Source organism: Ipomoea nil, unplaced genomic scaffold (assembly GCF_001879475.1).
Source record: "Ipomoea nil cultivar Tokyo-kokei standard unplaced genomic scaffold, Asagao_1.1 scaffold3314, whole genome shotgun sequence".
NCBI lineage: Eukaryota > Viridiplantae > Streptophyta > Magnoliopsida > Solanales > Convolvulaceae > Ipomoea > Ipomoea nil.
The window spans coordinates 4,194,084-4,214,071 of NW_017619742.1; the positions used below are offsets into that span (position 1 = coordinate 4,194,084).

The 19,988-nt window shown below is 40.1% G+C and overlaps 1 long non-coding RNA gene across 1 annotated transcript; it reads right to left on the reverse strand.

Moving 5' to 3' along the window:
- Positions 1-33: 33 nt before the first annotated feature.
- Positions 34-15,184, reverse strand: LOC109169496. Its single transcript, XR_002052230.1, has 3 exons — positions 15,172-15,184; positions 5,580-5,585; positions 34-114 (listed from the first exon to the last, which is right to left on the reverse strand). It is a non-coding gene; the product is annotated as an uncharacterized LOC109169496 (long non-coding RNA).
- Between the last annotated feature and the right edge of the window lie 4,804 nt (positions 15,185-19,988).

Genomic DNA, 19,988 nt, shown 5'->3' on the forward strand with positions numbered 1-19,988 from the left:
CTCTCCATGGCTACTCTTTGTTGTTGAAGAATGGCACGATGTTCTTTTCTCCTTTGCTTGACACCTCTCTCAATTTCCAAGTCAAGTGGTTGCAAACCTCCAACTCCTTTGGATCTTGTGTGCATATAAGTTCAAAGATGCCCCTTCAAGCAAAGAAAACTAGAGCAAAAGGTAAGAAAAGTAAAATAAAATTAAAACAAAGAAAAAAAATGGTCTAGTCTCCTAGAATAGTCATTCACTAATGTTAACTACCACAAAACAATCAAAACCAAGCCATCCCCGGCAACGGCGCCAAATTTGATGAGGACATTTTCCACGCATCCATCAAGTATCAAATTATAGTACAGTGTTAAGATATCGTTCCATTGGAGATGGCTCTTGTAATGTTAGGAATTGATGCAAAGCGGAGTTAAGCACAAGCTAAAACTATTCTTTTAGAAGCTAGACCTATCGATAAGGAGATGGTTTGATATGATTAGGTTAATAAAAAAAGGACAAGTAAAACAAAGGACCGGGACTTGGTTGATTCAAGCTAAGATGCCAAATATTATACTAAAGATTAGGGAATTAAATCAAGGCATACGGTAAGTGAGATGCACAAAAGTGTCCAAATACCACTCTCGTAGCTATTTGGACTTGCAACCTCACCTTAAACTCCACTGTCGTGGCAATTCAACCCAAGGTTGCCCAAGCAAGAACACAAGGCATAAACTCTCCTTAATACCCGAAATACTCTCGTATGGGGCAATAAGTGTGTGAATGTGTGGCTAGTGTACAAGCTCTACTCTCGTAGCAACAAACACACTCCAAATCAAGCATATAATTGAGATCCAACAATTATACACAAATTCACAACAAACCCAAATCACACAACTAACCCTAGAGCACCCAAATAATCCCCTTTATGCAATACAACTCAAATAGGCATCAATAGCAAGAAATCAAACCAAATCCTAGTCCCAAAACACTTAACTACTCATAATATAACAATAGAAACACAATATTAAAAGAGAAATTGAAAGCATAGATTAAAAGTAATGAGAAGAGATAAAAAGAACACTTCTCTATTAATGCCTTGAAATCCAAGATTTGCAACGTTCTTGAGCTTGGAAATGGAAAGAAACAACCAATCTACACCTATCTAAGCTATTCTAAAGTTAACCCTAGTTATAGAGTGAAAGAGAAATGAAAAGTTTCTTAAAGGGTGGAAAAGTTCCCTTTAAAAAGAGCCAAATCGCGCTGCAAGAAAAAACAGGGATTTGGCCACACCCGTGGTCACAAGGCAGAAACATCTACCCAGTGGCCACGGCTGTGGCCACACCTGTGGCCACCAGGCAGAATACACTGCCTGGTGACCACAACCGTAGCCACCAGGCAGAATACACTGCCTGGCGATCACAGCCGTGGCCACGGCCATGCAGTGAATTTTGCCTGGTAACTACGGGTGTGGACACGACGCGGCTAGCCGGGTACGCCTTCGATTGTGTCGGTGATCACTTAAGTGCTATCCTCTGCCTCAGGTCACGCCATGATCCATCCCAAAACGTGTTAAACTCTAAACATCATCACTTTGGTTAACCAAAAGTATCCTCGTGTTAAGGTGACACCAAAAACTTGTTCAAATACTTCATAGAATGCTTCAAAAAACCATTTCTTTTTCAAATCACCTAACACACGCAATAAATTCATAAGTGACCAAAATGACTCTATAATATAATGAGTAACAAGCAAAAATATTAAAATGCACAAGGAAAAATCATTAGTTTTAGACATTCATCACGTAATAATTCCAGAGCATCGCCATACATGTATCCGATTACCGCTCATAATAGTTAAGGGCTCGCTAAGCGGGCGATGGCAGACCTGACTCTTCCAACTCCAATCTGATCGACGAGTGCGCAACTCCATCTATAATCTAGATAAACCATCTCCCGAACATGTGCCGCCGTTTCTCTGGGCAGACATCCCGAGCGAGATTCCGATCGCACTAATCTGTTCTTTCTGTGAAGCATGGACCGTGGGGAGTATATCAATATGGGTTTAGCTGCTAGAAAATGGTTAGCGACGTAGAGTCATACCAAATCAGTGAATATTTTCATTGGCCCATTCCTCACCTAATTATGTCAGGGACTAGGATTGGACAAAACACTAGGGCGCGAGTTGGTAAAGGCAAAAATGGAACCTCTAACGAGACTTGATCTCGAGCACGCTGGGGTAGTAGCACACCAGGGAGTCCAAGTCAAGGAGGAGGCACCGTAAGAACCAGGTGCCGATGATGACATCCCAGAACAATATGGGGAGGTTGTTGATTGGGCGACACTACGCCGTTTCCAGTACAACCTACGTATTGAGCAGACGAAGAGGAATGATGCTCGTTGGGATGCCCTCCAGACCCATGTGGATACCAGGTTCGACAGTCTCCAGTCCCATATTGATGCGCGCTTTGACAGCTTCTAGACCTATGTGGATTCACGCTTCATCGCCTATTTTCCCCAGCTACCCCAGGACCCGAGCAATGATCCTCCAAATGTCTGAAGGGTTTCCTTGTGTTCATGAGCTTATTTGACTCTGGAATTCTTGATCTGACTGTGGTTCTCGGATTTTAGAACTTTAGGTACCCTATGCGTGGGGTGCCGACTTGAGTACTTTTACTTTCTTGCTTTTTCACGTTTAACTACATTTCTATTTTCAGTTTATTAGCTTAACTATCTCTAAATGATTATTTTGAACTTCCTCTTATCAATCATTTTTGCCTATCTATCTGTATGCCCAGCTATTGTGTTTAACAGGAACAGTAAGAATGTTGTGCTATTCTTACAGTTTATTTAGCCGCTTTGAACATTTGCCACTAACGCTTTCATTGCCAATTTGTGTTGTCCATAGCAAGGCTGGCGCAAAGACTCTTAATGACAAGATTGAGGAATATCTCCTACAATGAAGGAGGTTTCTTTTCTCTAATCCTTTATCTTTACCCCAGTTTTTGTTTTTAAAGTGTGGAAAAGTACTTTCCTGTGCTAGTAGCTAGACTTAATCTTTTGCACGCTTTGTTGTCCCTTGAGTCCCATTGCCTATTCCTAAAGTGTGGAAAGGGACAATCTCCTTAGGCTTAGTTTTTGGGTTTGTGAACAATCAAGGACATCCCACACTACGTTTCTAAAGTGTGGAAAGGGAAACTATGTTTTACCTGCCCGTTCTAGTTCCCACCCTTGCATCCACAGTAATGAACATCGAGGACGATGTTGTTCTAATGTGTGGAAAGGACGCACGTTGTGCTTAAATTTGAAAATTTTTGGCATACCATGTGTTGATCATTAGATAGTGCATATGACTAGAAAAGAGTAGAATTGGTTGCATTATTTTGGAAATGTGTTTTATGATTCCTTATTCAGCTAAATTTTTGGAATATCTTTGAAAATTACTTCTCTTACACCTTAAGGATTGTATAGAACCCAACTAGGGTTACATTTGTTGCATGCTTATTTGATAGTTCACCTCATATTTTGTTTAGACCGTAGTAAACGATCCCTCGAAGTGGGAGTGTGCACCTTCCAACCGTAGAAATTAAAGATAATAATGCAAGGTCGGAAATGATTAATCTTTTGGTGAGGTATGGAGCAAAAGGTGAGCCTTGTGGTTAAAATTGAAAAAAATTCCAAATGAAAAAGTATGAGTGAAAGAAGAAGGGGATTACAAGAGAAAAAGGCAAGACCAAAAATGGCTGCCCAACGAAAAAAAAGAGGAAAAAATATATGAGTGAAAAGAGGGAGCCATTGCTTATGTCGGGATCACGAAAGATTCCTCCAGGCTAAAACATAGAGATCTATGTCGCGGGGAATCAATCTTTGGCATAAGGGTGGAGGCAGGTGAGAACCAACGCTTAAGTCGGGACCATGAAAAGTCTCCCCGGGTTAAAACACAGAGCTCTGTGCCGGAGGAGACTGGACATTGGCTTAAAGTCGGTGAGCGGTCTATACCAAACCTTTCACTTAACTTTTGTACAGGACCTTGGCGATATAAGGTTGGACGGCAGTTGGGTTGTGCACATCGTTCCCACTAGTGTGGCTCGGCTATAGGCCTTTGTAAAATGAGAGGTGAATTCCCCACCTTGGATTGCATGCTTGACTAGTGGTGTATAAAGTGAGTCACCTTGTTTTGTTTAAATGTTTTTACCTTCTTAAGGGGAAAATTTTGTCAAATATTCCAAGAGTTGTTGACGGGTACATGATTTACACATTTTTGAAATTATTCAAGGGATTCTATTCTTATGCTTGTCTAGCACGTGTTCTTTAAAAGAGGCATGTGGTGCACCAAAAGTTTTTGTTTCAAAAGCAAATCTTGAGATTATCAGTTCTTAATTGTGAAATTGCTTAGGACAAGCAAACTAAAGTGTGGAAACTTGTGATATGCCTCAAAATATGCTAGTTTTTAGGAGCCTTTTATAGGAGTTTTGTGCGTATTTTCATATAAGAGTCTTGTGCTTTGGAGTAGAAAATCCTTAAAATGCAATTTAGTATGGAAATACCTTCCCGATTTTATTTTATATGTTTTCAGGTATTTGTGCACAGAAAAAGTGGTAGAGAATGATAAAATGATCATGGCCGAGAAAGGGGCGCGAACGAGGACCGAACACACAAGGACTACGCACGAGAGAAGGACAGAATGGGAATTACTTCCCATCCCCCCCCCCCTCACGGCGTGAAGACCAAGTAAACCAGAAATAGAGAAGCCGGACAAAGCATTGGGCGGAAGGGATTATTCCTTATTCACGCCGGCGTCACGGCGTGACGCCGTGCGTGAATAGGGTGCCGAACCAAAAGTTAGTATTTAAGGCAAAAAAATGAGATTCGTTGGAAGAGACCAATTTTTAGAGAGAAGTTTTCTTAGGGTAGTTTTAGATCTAGGTAGTTCATTTCTATTTTTCTTTCTAGGGTTTAACCAATATTTAATTAGATTTGTAAGGAGGTTGGAAGAATAACCAATATTTAATTAGATTTGTAAGGAGGTTGGAAGAATTCAAGTGAATGATAGCTTGGATCTACATTTCCTACACTCTATTGATGAAATCTTGCTTGGATTTGGTGAAATCTAATCTCTACTCTTTATTGCTTAATCTTACGTTTCATCTATCTCTTATTTGCTTGATCTTGATCTTTACAATTCTTGGCTAAATTCCTAGGGGTGAGGATTGTTGTGTAGATTGTATTTGTGATGTTTGACTTGTTTTGATTTGTGATTGTTGTGGTGGTTGAATTTGTGGCTTGTATGTCTTGTTGGAAGAGGAATGCTTGTAATGACTCTTGTATGTGCGTGCGCACCACATGCTTGTAGATCTAGGAAGAGTGGTGTTGTCAAGAGATTGAGACACAACCCTAGCATCCTTTCTCTTCCATTTCCCGCCCTAAATCCGGTAGGATGGTGGCCCGGAAAGGGGTGTAGGCAAGATGTTTGCTTATTTGCCTCATAAAAGAAGTGCACACCTGGGTGGCATCTCTATCTGCAGGAGGCGTTTAGACCGGTAAGGCTACGCATTAACACCCGTCTCTGTTGACTAGAGCCGCACCATCAACCTACCACTTCACCTTTAGCTTAGTCGAACACACAATATTCTTCGCACACAATTCGAACCCGGTTTTCTCTTTCATTTCATCTTTGTTAATGTTTTATTGCTTAATTTTCGTGACCAACCCTCTTGATAATGCAACTCCTTGACCCAAGAACCTACAAGCTCAAAAATCCCTACCAAATCACTCACTCAACACTTCCAATTTAGAACTCCTTGAGTACGACACTCGGGGTGGTTCTCACTCCCCGTTTTAACTCTTTCTACCTCTTTCCATACACGACCCATGCACATCTTAATCTTTTGACGACGCTACATAAAAGAGAACCGTAAACGAAAAGCGTCCATGTCAACAAGTCATTGCAATTGTGGCTTAGTGATTTTGAAAAGATAATCAGCTCATTCGACCATGATAATGAGCTTTTAAGTATGCTTTCTTTGAAGAAAAACAACCATTTGCTAAGTCACTTGAATGTTTGTTTCACTGATTTGGGAGTTTTTCCAATGGGCATTGATATTCCTGTGAATAAATTGATAAATTTATGGGTTACCGAGGGATTTTTAATGGAAGAGGAGGATAAAAGTTTGGAAGAAGTGGCAGAGAGTTGTTTGTACAATCTTGTTGATTGAAATCTAGTACAAGTTAGCAATCAAAACTATGATGGCAAAATCAAGTCATGTAAGCTTAATGATCTTTTTCATGTCTTGTGCATGAAAGAAGGTCAACAGTTAAAGGCCAAGACCCAACAACAATAGACTTTACAACAATTCCAAAGTTGAAGAAACTATGGGTTCTCATTGACAATGAGCTGCCAAGTAATGCTTTTGACAGCCTTATCCATCTGGATTCACTCTAGAAATTAAGTTAAAATTTAAAGTGGTCAGTGTCTGCTTTTATTTACCAACTGATCTTCCAAAAAATCTCAAAAGGTTGACACTTAGTGGGACTTTTCTTCCATGGGAGGACATGTACTGATGTACATTATTGAAAGGTTGCCAAACCTCGAGGATCTCAAGCTAACAAAATTTGCCTTTAGCAGTCCAATGTGGAAACTTGAAGATGGCAGCAAGTTTGGGTGTTTAAAGTTCTTGCTTATTGCAGACTCAAATCTACAATACTGGAAAGCAACTCATGAAAATTTCCCAGTCCTATAGTGCCTAATCCTAAAAGTTTGCTAGGACTTGAAACAAGCGAGGGAATTAGTCACTGTGTCCGACGGTAGAACTCTAGGTATACCCCAAAAAAAAAATTCCAGGTGATTTTGAAAATATCTATACTTTTTTTTTTGAAGGTTGAAAATATCTATACACTGCAACTAATAGTGCTAGAAAATTGTTATTCTTCCCTCGTGGAATCTGCAAAGAAAATCTATCCAAGAATATAAAGTGATGTATGGAAGCAGACTTGTTATTTGTGATGATGTCCTATTACCATTCCTTCATATTGAAATATTGGTCTTAGTCCTCTATTATATTCTATGGATTCTGTTTGTTTTTTTTAGGAAATTAAAATCCTTCATTCTTATGTCTTTCATTTTTATTTTCTCATTGTAAACTGTTTCTCTAGGATGGATTGCTGAAATAACGTCGTGAATCTTGAATGCAAGTTATGTCTTAAAGTTCTACTTGGTTTTAAAAATATGAACTACCGTACCAATTAATTATGTCATTTCGAAGAATGAAACAACAAATTGAAGACAAGAAATAAAAACCAGGTACGCAGATATTGATGACGCAGTTCGGAGCAAAACCTCCTACGTCTGCGGGGCAACTCACATCAGCCCAATCCACTAGATGTTCACCAAGGTTTTACAGGGAGTTTGTATACACACGGCCACTAGCCACTACAACTAACTACAACCTTCAAAACATCTCCCTTAGGATTGGAACGTGCATGCCATATTCTACTTCATATACTAAAACTATTGACCTTGATCCAGTCTGTCTATTCCAGCGAGATCACTTCTTCAAAAAACACCAATATAATAATCTGTAGAATGAGTGTTAATATTTGAAAGCCTTTTCACATTGAATTATATTCTCAAAATTAGTGAAGCATAAAGGTGAGTTAATCACCCTTTTTAGAGCTATTTTGGTCCCTCGACTCTTAGGTAATGCCTAATTTAGTCCCATACTATTAAAAGTACCTAATTAAGTCCTCTGACTTGTAAAATCATACCCAATTTGGTCTTCCGTTACAATTTCCATCCATCCACCGTTATAGAGAGGGGCACCGGAACACGCCCCTGTCGCCTGCTTGTCGATCTGCTGGTGCCGCTGGTTACGTCTGACCAGAGCGGTTTTTCAGACCAGAGATTCTACTTTACTCCGCATGTCGGCCCTAACCGGAAGATAGTTGAGGGGAACGAGTATAGCAAGAAGAAGAATTACAAATTTTCTATGTTTTACAATCTATTTAGATCCTAATTGGAGAAGCCGGATTCGGATCCTATAGTATGTAATTCCGGTGACCCTTGTATGGTGACGTCATCTTCGTCTTGGTCGTGGTTTTCCTCAATTCTCACCAGTCGTCGGAAGAAGAAAAACTGTACATTTTCTGTAGAAGAATCAACGATTGGAGGGAGGCGGAGAGCATGCCGCCATTGCGATCGAGGAATGTTTGATGCGGAGGGAGACGTGCATTGCCAGGGATGCTCTTAGTTGGAGAAGCGGTGGAAAATCCAGAATACAACGGAACGTCTCAGGGAGGACGTTTTGCTTGAGTCCGTTAGTCCGTGCTAGCCCTAATTGGTAATGGAACTAGAAAAGCATGCCGCCGCATATGGTACTCACCGGCGACATTAGAGTTCCGGTGAAATCTTAGAGCTCAACTATGCCGTCGTTGTTATGCAAAAATGGATCGAAAAAGCTTACAGATTTCGGGAGGGCCAATGACAACCATAGATTTCGTAACAGTTGACATTTGACCTCGTCTACGGTTGCGACTACGCCGATCATCGCCCCTACGTCTTCAATTACGATTTTTCCCAATTTTTGTTCTCTTTCTACCGTTTCTAGAAACATATACATCTCCGACGTGCTCCGGCGCAGCAGGTGGTCGTTCGGCAGCTGAGCAGCGGCAAGCAAAGGAAGAAACGGGTTTGGCCTCAACTAAAATGACGCTTATGCCATCAAAATAACAGTGGATAGACGGAAATTCTAACGGAGGACCCACATTGGATGCGATTTTAAAAGTAAGAGAACTAAATTGGGTACTTTTAATACTTTGGGACTAAATCGAGTATTAGCTAATAGTTGGAGGACCAAACTGGGTATTAACTCTTTTAATTACACTTCAGTTTCATTTGACAATATTATTGATATGTTTTTTAGTTTCATTTTTCCTCCACACTAATTTCATTATAGCAATAATAAAGTATCATTTTAATTATACAATAGTTTCATTTGATAATATACATTATTGCTTGATCTCTATTTTTTGTTTAATTTTCCACACACACTAGTTTAATTACAATAATATTGATGTATTATTTTAAATGGACTTCAGGTCATTTGACAATATATGTTATTGTATGATTCTGGATTTTAGTTTCATTTTTTCAAGCACACTGGTTTCATTTTAGCAATACTAAAGTATCATTTTAATTATACTACAATTTCATTTTACAATAATGTGCTCTATTTTAACAGATGATTCAATTGTGTAAAATCATCAAAGTGGAGTACCTAATTAAGCACAAAAAGTTGTTTAGTACTAAATTAAAAGAAAGAAAAAAAAATACTATAATCGAGAACTAAATTAGGTATATATAAGAAAAGTCATTTTGAAGCAGGAAGATATATCCTAGGAAACTCTAGTTTCAAAATAGGAATAGACTCGACAGATAGGGATAAGCACATTCAACAGTTATAACCAAGCATATAAAGATACTAGCATATATCCTACGGTCACAGATTCACTTTATCTCATTCATATCATCATTCAATTCGCATCTCATCACACAAGCACACTTTGGTGGTGCCACAGGACCAATCGCATGCCCATACATGAGGGTCAGCGCATATAGCTCTGACACGGCCCCGCAGCACCCTACCTTGTATCGCAACCCGAAGGGGTCGATCGAAACCGACCGATGAACCGCAGCTCATCATAATGTTTGATCGCAACCAAACTGTGGACCGCAGCCCAAGAGTGATCATCTGACCGCAGCCAGGAATATGAACCGCAGCTCATGTAAAACGTTTGATCGCAACCAAACGGTGGACCGCAGCCCAAGAGTGTAATTCTGACCGCAGCCAGCTTCTGAACCGCAGCTCAGGAATAACCAATTTGATCGCAACCAAATTGGGGTATCATGCACACATAACACATAGCAAGCACATGCAACCTCACATTAACACATTGGGGAAAGGGAGAAAAACGTATAATGAAACCTATGCGTGGTCATCCACATACGAGGATTAATCCTAAGGGGTTCATACTTCTTCCACCTAGGCCAACCAGATACCAATTCGACTAGCATGCGATATATAAGACTTATTTATCCTACGAACGGTACCCGAAACATCAACTAGACTTAGGCACGATAAACGGAGTCCATCGGGACACCACGAGGGCCGGGAAAACATCAAACGGGGAAGTCGAAGACCCAAGTGGGGTAAGTTCCAGTGGGTAGCCGGTGGGTGGAGGATCACCCGCCGGCTGCCCGCCGGCGATAAACCTCCGGGCAGCAGGTGCCCGGTGGGCAGTCGTCTGCCCGCTGTCGGTGGCGTCGTATTTCGGGCAGCGGGTAGGTGGCGGGTCCCCTACCCCCACCTACCCCCCACTGACTCTTTATCAAAATAAACGTCCCGGGATCCTTCGTGGAACCCGAAACCATGCTTAGACGCTTTTAAACGTAATTGGTGACACCACGTAGACAATTAACGGATCAAAAGTAAGAATCATATAACACACATCCTATCATGATTTCTAAGTATAATCAACCCCCGAACATGCGAATTCCCACCCAATTATATCAAGAATATCACAATACGAATTTCACGATTCATCCTAGGGCTCTAATCATATTTAAATCATCAAGATCATTGTTCATCTTTTAACATCTAGAAACATCAAGATTTATCAAGAACATCACAAAATTATCAAGAACCTCTTATCATCATCAGGATCATCAAGATCCCACATAAAATCATCTCACCAATTATCAAGATCATAACATCAATACCATAAATGATTCATCGAGACACAAGCATAGAGAAGGAGCCAAGGAAGGAGATTATAGCAAAGAAAATAGGTTTTGTTAAGACATGGGTTACCTCTTAGCCTTAATTAATCATCCCTTGGCTATTAAGGTTCTTCCCTAAGATTTTCATTCGTTTTGATCTCCCTAAGCTTGGTGGTGGGGCGTCCCTTGGGAATTCTTGTGTAGTGATATCTATTGTGGTGTGACTTCTAGGTGCCTCCTATGTCCTTATATATATATATATATATATATATATATATATATATATATATATATATATATATATATATATATATATATATATATATATGGTATGGGTTTACTAATTCTATTCCTTATTAGGGTCTGAATGGTATGGGTTTACTAATTCTATTCCTTATAGGATTAAGGACTTGTTTTAGGGATAAGGGTCCATGGTCGATGGTGGACCATATTTATTAATTAAAGAGAATCCTAACCATAATCTGAATAGTAAAGGTATACTTTCTTTATTTCTAATAGAGATTCGCACACCTGGAAGAGGATGCTGGCGGTGCGTGATGAGGTTGAGGGGGTTCTCACTTGGCGGTTGTTCCAAGGCCGGGTTAATCTCTGGTGGGACAACTGGTCGGGGCTGGGCCCACTTGGCAGGCTTTATCCACACCGGGGGGTATCCTACTCCAGGGAGTTACTTCTAGACTATGTGCGGGATGGCGAGCTTGATTTGACAGACCACGATGACTTGGTATATGCAGGGATTAGGGCGGACCTGTCCCGCTTGGGGCAGGGCCCGCGTGATATCCCACTCTGGACCGTGGCGTCCGACGGTATGTTTTCTTATTCCTCTGCTAAGGCCTTTCTTAGGCCTGCTTTGCCCACTGCACCGGACCCGCTCTTAGCTAAGTGTTGGCGCAAGCACCTTCCTTTTAAAGTGTCCTTCCTAGCTTTGAGGGTGTTCTGAGGGCGGCTTCCCACGGATGACATTTTGGCCCGTTTCGGTCATGCGATCGTCTCGAGGTGTCGGTGTTGTCCAGCCCCGGTCCCCGAGTCTATTGATCACATCTTTTATTCTGGGGAAACAGCAAGAGCTGTTTGGAAATATGTTTTGGCGTCCCTCGGCCTCTACTTGCGACACCGGAGTCTTAGGATTTTGATTGCAGGATGGGGTCGGGCGGGGGCGCGTAACCCTCTTTTGTCTTTTGTTGTTAGCAGGTTGCCGTATCTGGTGTTGTGGGAGCTGTGGAAGCACCGTAATGGGTGCATGTACGGCCGAGACACACCCAGCGTTGCACGGGTGATGCATGGGGTGGCAAAGGGGGTGGCGGAATGTCTGTTTAGGCGTTGGCCCATGCAGCATATCCTGCCCTCTAACTGGAGGACTATTGTGGCATACTTGGAGGCACATGTGCCGAGGCGTGTTATTAGGACGGTCAGGTGGTCTCCCCTGGTTGCCGGGGCGTTAAAGATCAATCTTTCTCGCTCTTCGGCGGCTGAGGGGGCTGCGGCAGTGGTGCGCAACCAGGAGGGTGGCTTTTGTTACGGGGTTGCGTGGTCTGGCCACGGGGAGCACGCCCGGGGCATGTTCCGGGTCCTTTTCTCTTGCCTGGAATGGTGCATGGCCGGGGGAACTACTTTGATTGATATAGAGTCCACTTGGGCGGAGTTGGCCAGCTACGTTGACATCTCTGCTCGTCCGCCGTGGCTTCTAGATGATGTGGTGACCAGACTCCGTTTCTTGTGTTCCCGTGGAGTGGTTACTGCTGCTGTGTGCCCGTCTAGGGCCAATATGCCTGCACAGGCACTAGTTGACTGGGCGATGGATAGGCCGGGGGAGGCCATCTTTCGGAGCCTCAATGATCTGCCACGTAGGGTCCGTGCCTTGCTGATACATGATGATGTGCCCTATGTGTTTTTTGATATTGATGATCCCCCCTGATTGTACTTGTACTTTTGCTCGTTCAGATGGAAATATGGAAAAAAGGAAAAACAGAAAAAAGAGAAAGAAGAAAAAGAAAGAAGGGAAAATAAGAAAAAAAAAAGAGAGAAAGAGAGATGGAAAAATGAAAAGGAAAAGAAAATGAAAAGAAAAAAGAAAATGGATTTGAGAAAATGAGAAACGATTGAAAAGAAATAGAGTGAAAAGAATTGGAGTGTAAAAGAATTGGAGGGAAAGAAAATGAGAGTTGGAAAGGAAAAGAAAGAGTGGATGGGAGCTCAAAATAGTGAGTGTGTGAGGTTCTTGGGAGGCCGTGAGGCCCTGCTTGCAGCGCTGAGTCTCAACGTAAGGTGCTGGCGATACAACAGGGCACCCTAGTCCGGGCTGAACGGTGTGCCGGGCAGGATTTTCAAATCCGTTGACCTGGTCAGGCTTGCTGCTGGCCAATAGTAGCTGAGTTCCTTCTGGACTCCGGGGGGGACGGGCTATGGTTTATTTTTTGTTCGCGTCAGCCTATTATAACCTTAAACACTCACCCGAGGTAGAATTAAGTTGGGTCATGGGAACAGGATGCTTGGTTGTTCTATCTTGTTTCTATTTTTGCAGGTGCTGTTTCTTTGGCCTCGGAGGCATGAACTGGTCCTGGGCTGTTTTGGTTTCGCCTTTGCAGGCATCTTTGGGAAAGACCAGGTCTCAACGCCGATGCAAGCGGTAAAAATTACATCGTAGCCCGGGCTGAACGGTGGCCGGGTAGGTGTTTTTCAAATCCGTTGGCGGTAGTCCAGGCTTGCTGCTGGCCCATAGTAGCTAATCCCGTTAGGGTTGGTTCTGGTTCGTGCTGGTGCTGATCGGGGGTTCTGCTATTGGCTGCCTTGCGCTGCGTTGATCGATTTTGGCCTGGGATCTACCTTGTACCTTTGTCTTAGGCCTGCGTGCCACTAAGCTTTGTATCTTGACTTAGGCCTGCGTGCCATTGTTAGCTGTATATCTTGACTTAGACCAGCGTGCTATTGGTACTATCTGTTGTATGGCATGTCTGGTTCTACAGGGCAGCCAATGGCGCTCCGGGAGGTGTTACAATTGTGGTGCAGCCCGGCTAGGCGGCATTATGGTGTGTAGTCGCTGTAGTGCAACTGGCTGGGAGGGGCCATGTTTGTCACACGCAAGGCATCTATCCTCGCTATTTGAGCTTTGGTACTACATGATGGGCTGTGAGGCAGTTGGGCTGCGCGTATTTGGAGCAGCTTCTCAGTCTATTTATTTGTTTAATCATATTCCTGCCTACGTTTAGTTAGTGATAGCTAGCATAGGACTTGGGGCATGCATACTAGAGCCCCGGGGCCTCTTTATGTAATCTTATTTTATTCTACTTTACATTTCTTAGTTTAGTTTTAGGGTTTAGGCCATGTGGGGCCTAAGCCCTCTTTGTATTGGCTTCGGCCATTTTATTAATAAAGTTTTTTTTTTTTTTTAAAAAAAAAAGAATTTTTAAAATAAAGAAAATATAACTAATAAAATTATTTCTCTTAAAAAAAAAAAAAGGCTTATGACTCTAGTTTAGGCGAGGGTCCACGATCTGTGGTGGACCACATTAATTAATTAAAGGGATTTCTAATCAAATTAAATCCTTTGTAATTATTATTAATGGAATTAATTAAATAATTAATACGGGATTAAAGGCCGTAACACGGGGTGTTACACTCTCCCCCTCTACAAGAAGCTTCGTCCCCGAAGCATGGAAATCTTTTTGGGGTAAAGAGCCCGAATTTATATAGTAGTTTATAAGGAAAGTATTATATGGGAAGTATATACACATACACATATAGATCCACTGGGTTTGTGCCTGACTATTGTGCTGGCAAAATGCACCAAATAACAAGGTCACGAATATGCAACACACAATATGTAAGTTTTATGGGTGACTAGTACATAACATAGAAGTTTTACACATGGCATGATCTTTATTTAATTATTTTATAATGATTTAACATATAGGATCACAAGTTGTGCCGATCGTATAATTATTTATGTTCCTAAATGAGAGGCAAATACTATGCGGGTGCAGACTCGGATAGCCACATAATTATTATAAAGTATATATGCACATATATCAACACAGGCGAACCTCATTTATGAGTCGATGCAGACGTTTAATATGTAGTGTAGTATATTGTGAGCCTAGATGCCATATATGTAGGATCTATGTCTAATCTTTGTGCTTAGCAGATTATACCAAATATTCACAGTTACAAAACAACAAGCGTAACATGTACGATAATTAACTATTTATGTTATATGCGAAACCTGCAAGTTGGCATGCCTATATGTGTTCAATCGTAATTATGCTAAACATCCAATTTCATAAGTCTATGGGAATGGAGTGTGAAGGCATGTGACCCTATTTTAAGTCTTAAATAATAACTAGTCCAATGGAAATCATAAAGCACACATATGTATTATTCCACATGTTAGTCTAGTGCATGATTAACAATTAATTTCACGTACTTAATATCGTGGCATAATCGAACTATATAAATTCAGGAATGTCATAAATCATATAATAATTAGTTAAATAGTGAAAATTAGATTATGAGGAAAAGATTGTAAGTAATTAGGAGGAAGACTCTTGCTTTTTATGGGGTAAATAAATTCTGGGGAGACAATAGAATTAGGATCTTTATTTTGTATTCCATGGATAACGGCGGATGATCACATAACAAGTATTGGCACTTATATGCAGATTGCTTGTAATTAATAATATTGTACATATGCATAGTGGAATGCCTTATAACATACCGTTTTTGTCTAGCATGCGTGTATATGTACATGACTGTGTGTAAATGTGTGTTTTGACATAAACATGCGAGCTATATGATTTGACATGCAATACATATGAAAAATATAAGTTTCCACCTATAATTGGACCATGCAATTTGCATACAAATATTCTTTAATAAGTACGAGTAAGATAGCCTAGGTTCACGAGTACTAAAGGTTTTATCTTGAGAAATCTTGACAGAATTTAAGCACACAAGCACTTAGGAAAATTAGTTTTCTCTCGGTGGTAATTAGGTTTTAAGTAGGCGTACTTTTTACCTCTAGAAGCCTAGAATATCTGAACAACTTTAGAGTTGAAGACCCTTAATTTCTAATTCCTAAATTAATTGATGACCTGATGATGAGGTAAAAGTTTTTAATTATTTAGGGGAGGTAGGAGTGGTAACAGGGAGGTCATGCGAGGGGGAAAAGTAGATTTTATGGTTATCTCAGGATATGTGTATGTATATATATAAGAGCGATGTAATTTGTACGGAATGATATTTCAGGGTTAGGATACGCTAAGGCAAACCCATAGATGTATATAAGATTATCGTAGCTAGGGTACATGTGTATGGTTTGGGCTAGGGATATTGTTGTATGTAATATGACTGTAACAATTTATATGGATACGTATGAATAAGGGAGGATGTTCTATAGGCTCATAAGTTTACTATATATATATATATATATATATATATATATATATATATAAAGCATGTAGGGACGTACCGTGTATGGTGCAGCCATGAAAGGTTTAAGATTTAAGCAAGGTGATTAGGGTTAGGGTGTAATAATAATAATAATAATAATAATAATAATAATAATAATAATAATAATAATAATAATAATAATAATAATAATAATAATAATAATAATAATAATAATGATAATAATAATAATAATAATAATAATAATAATAATAATAATTTTTGGTGTAAGTGTAGCATATGAATGTAAATGGGGATTTGCTACATACATTTAGGAATGTATATATATATATATATATATATATATATATATATATATATATATATATATATATATATATATATATATATATATAAAATAGAAGTTTTAGGGGAACATATTTAGAATAGTAGTGATATACCTATTTATGTATAAATGTTTGTGTAGGGGGTCCTTATCTTAGTGGTAAAAAGGTTCTAAACAAGGTATTGGAAGCTTGTGGTCTATTATGCAACATGGACCAAAGTCTAGAGGGATAGTTTTAAGATAGTTTGGGGACGAAATATATTTTTCCAAGGATAATTTCTAGATGACCACTTGTTTTAGGTTTCTACCGGTCTCACTCATATTGACTTTCAGGTCGAAACTTAATACGCAAATGTATCCGAGGGTTTAGATTTCTAGAAATAGAATTAGTCCCTATAATTTCTATGTGACATATAAACAAATTAATTAGGAAGGTAATTCGAATTTCATGTTCAAGCATTAGATTGTTATCATGTTAAACACATAGGAAGTATCAAGGGAGACACACAAAGGCATAATGGATCAATAAAAACGAGAAGTCGAGAAAACATACCAGACCAGTGGGCGCGAGGTGGGCGGTCGACCGCCTGTCAAGTCCCCACTGGGATGTGGCAGTGGGCACGTGGTGGGCGGTCGACCTCCTGCCAAGGCCCCACTGAAACGTGACTGTGAAGGAGGAATCACTTCGGGAAAAGCCCCGAGAATGCACAATTTTAAGTTCAAGGAATTCCATACTTATGTGAACAACGAAAGGGGTTTGAATACATGGAAAAAACTCAAGGGATCACGTTATTAATAAGGAATATGGGAGGCTTCAACTAAATATCATAAGGATCCCATGCCCCATTCTTCCCCTTCTTAGTTAAAGCTATGTTCCCCAAAATTTCCCTTCATGCAACTCGTGTAAGTACTTATCGGGCTATTTAGTGAGTTAACCATATTGGTCAATTATAATTAGGACAATTGAGCCCTTATAAGTTGAATAAAGTTACTAATTGTAAGTTCCCAAAATACTTTATCAAGTTACAGATATCCAAATAACGCTTGTTTGATCAAATAGTTAAGCAATAATATGCACTTCCTAACATGGCCTAAAATCAATTAGGAACTTATGCTTAAGCAAATAAACAAGTATGATAATCAAAGAGTGATAAGTAACAAGGCAGGTAAAAGTATGCAAGGACATCACCAATTCCTAGGGCCAGTATGTGGAATGAAGAGTTAGTGTGTTTTACCCTTACCTTGATGTGATAAGAGAAGGGGGAAATTCTTTAAATTAATGTGGGGTAAATTGAGGGGAGATTAGGTGACGATAGGTAGGTTCAGAATCTCACCACGCGTCCTAAGATTCCTGAATCTTATGTTCCTAAATACCTAGAGTTCAAGCCTAATGTCATAAAGTCTGGTCTTAAGAGTCTTATCCTAGGGTCAGACTTAGGCTCTGATACCAACTGTAACACCCCAGATTTTCAAGACTTTTAAAACTTATATAATAAAGGTAAATTCTCATTAAATCCCAAGCAGAGCAGTACTAAATATAAGAATACGGGGTGTTATGCCACATCTGAACTGGAGAACTCAGATGCACTGGCTAAACTATCTAGTTATCCTTAAACAACATCATTACATCATTATGGAACGCAGGCCGAATATGAAACTATCTATCTAAGCCATGGGTTCTCTAGCGCGCTTCGGAGCTAATCGTCTGTGCCTGAAAGCCAAATATATCTATTCAGCGAATAATGCTGGTAACCCACTCTAATGCGTTGAAATACCGTATAAGTATATATATATATATATATATATATATATATATATATATATATATATATATATATATATATATATATATATATATATAGACTTGCACTCGGGTGCGAACGGCTCGCCCAGGCGCGAAATAGGAATGGATTCTGTTCGTCCACGTGTCCAGATCTAATGGATGAGAAACACTGATATTTTTAAAAAATGCGGTGGCATTTTCGTAAATAATTGAACATCGAAGTGCAAGTAAAATGTATTACAAGTGCATGTAAAATGTATTATAGGTGCAAGTAAAAATTTACACCGAGCATCAATACTTAGTTGCACTTATAGTTCTAAGTAGTTGCACCTATAGTTCTAAGTAGTTGCACACATAGGTATAAGTAGTTGCATCTAGGTGTATGAATGTTTGCGAGTGGTTTTCAGGAGTATTACTACCCGCTGAACTCAGATCAATGAATGTTAACAAGGCAAAATTACATGCACTTATAGGTGAAAGTAGTTGCACATATAGTTATAAGTAGTTGCACCTATAGTTATAAATAGTTGCACATATAGTTATAAGCACACCCAGGTGCATGAATGGTTGCGGAAAGTGAATGCTAACAAGGCAAAATTACATGCACTTATAGGTGAAAATAGGTGCACTTATAAGAGATTTTACTTGCACTTCGATGTTCAATTATTTACGAAAATGCCACCGCGTTTTTTTTAAGTTATTAGATCTGGACACGTGTCGCGTGCTGATTCGTTCGCATTTCCTTCCTAGGCACTTATTCGCACCTGAGTGCGTATATATATATATATATATATATATATATATATATATATATATATATATATATATATATATATATATATATATAAGAAAGCCATTTTAAAGCAGGAAGATATATCCTAGGAAACTCTAGTTTCAAAACCGGAATAGACTCGACAGATAGGGATAAACACATTCAACAGTTATAACCAAGCATATAAAGATACTAGCATATATCCTACGGTCACAGATTCACTTTATCTCATTCATATCATCATTCAATTCGCATTTCATCACACAAGCACACTTTGGTGGCGCCACAGGACCAATCGCATGCCCATACATGAGGGTCAGCGCATATAGCTCTGACACGGCCCCGCAGCACCCTACCTCATATCGCAACCCGAAGGGGTCGATCGCAACCAACCGATGAACCGCAGCTCATCATAATGTTTGATCGCAACCAAACTATGGACCGCAGCCCAAGAGTGATCATCTGACCGCAGCCAGGAATATGAACCGCAACTCATGTAAAACATTTGATCGCAACCAAACGGTGGACCGCAGCCCAAGAGTGTAATTCTGACCGCAACCAGCTTCTGAACCGCAGCTCAGGAATAACCAATTTGATCGCAACCAAATTGGGGTATCATGCACACATAACACATAGTAAGCACATGCAACCTCACATTAACACATTGGGGAAATGAAGAAAAACGTATAATGAAACCTATGCGTGGTCATCCACATACTTGGATTAATCCTAAGGGGTTCATACTTCTTCCACCTAGGCCAACCGGATACCAATTCGATTAGCATGCGATATATAAGACTTATTTATCCTACGAACGGTACCCGAAATATCAACTAGACTTAGGCACGATAAATGGAGTCCATCGGGACACCACGAGGGTCGGGGAAACATCAAACGGGGAAGCCGAAGTCCCAAGTTGGGCAAGTTCCAGCGGGCAA